We start from the raw sequence: 886 nt of genomic DNA on the forward strand, positions 1-886 counted from the left end.
CTTTAAAATAATAAATTTTTTATCCTATGCGATTTAGTTGTATAAGGTATTTTGCCATATTAAAATGAGACTGTAGTCTACCACTTAACCTAACAGTATGCATGTTCATGCAACCGCATTAATTGACTATTCTTTAATAAATCGTTTTACAAGACCTGACGCAAACAGCTCATTCCTTATTGCGCTTTTTTGTGCATTCACGTCTATATACTCCTGTTGTCACCTGCTCATTAAACAGTGAAGCATATAAGTCACATTAACTGAACGCAATTGAACGATGCACATTTTATCTTTTTCAGTAAGTGCTTTTCGCTCACACAAAGTGGATATAGCCGCATCGAATAAAAATTTTATGAGATTATTTTTTTAAGATCATTTTAACAAGATTAGAAACTTAAATTTTTTCTGGACCAAGACGAGCAGGAATTCATGGAATCGACTATAGTTATAGTATTCGCATAGTTATAATAATTTAATTGATCCATGTTGTATTAGGCAAGGCAATATAACTTGACTTACAGTATGTTTAGTTCAATAGTTTTATTGCGTGCAAAATCTCGCATATTACGTCTGAAATGCAACCTAACCCTACCTAACATATCAGCGAAAATTTTAAATCTCATGTATATATACTCACGGTACGTGAGCAGCGAGCAGTAAGCACTGGTCGAAAAATGATTTTGTATAACACTGCGTCAATATGAAATTTGCAGTTCTAAAAGTTGTTATGGATAACAGGTGTAATTTCAGTTATGAGAGTTCTTCGCAATAAAACTTCATTAATTTAATAAATAAAGATAAAATTAATCATTTTGCGGCGTGCTTTCTATCTGGCTATCTGCGCTGCCGGCATCCCATTTACGTACAAGCACGTTGAGCACAAGAT

This window comes from Clavelina lepadiformis, chromosome 6 (assembly GCF_947623445.1).
Source record: "Clavelina lepadiformis chromosome 6, kaClaLepa1.1, whole genome shotgun sequence".
NCBI classification, from domain to species: domain Eukaryota; kingdom Metazoa; phylum Chordata; class Ascidiacea; order Aplousobranchia; family Clavelinidae; genus Clavelina; species Clavelina lepadiformis.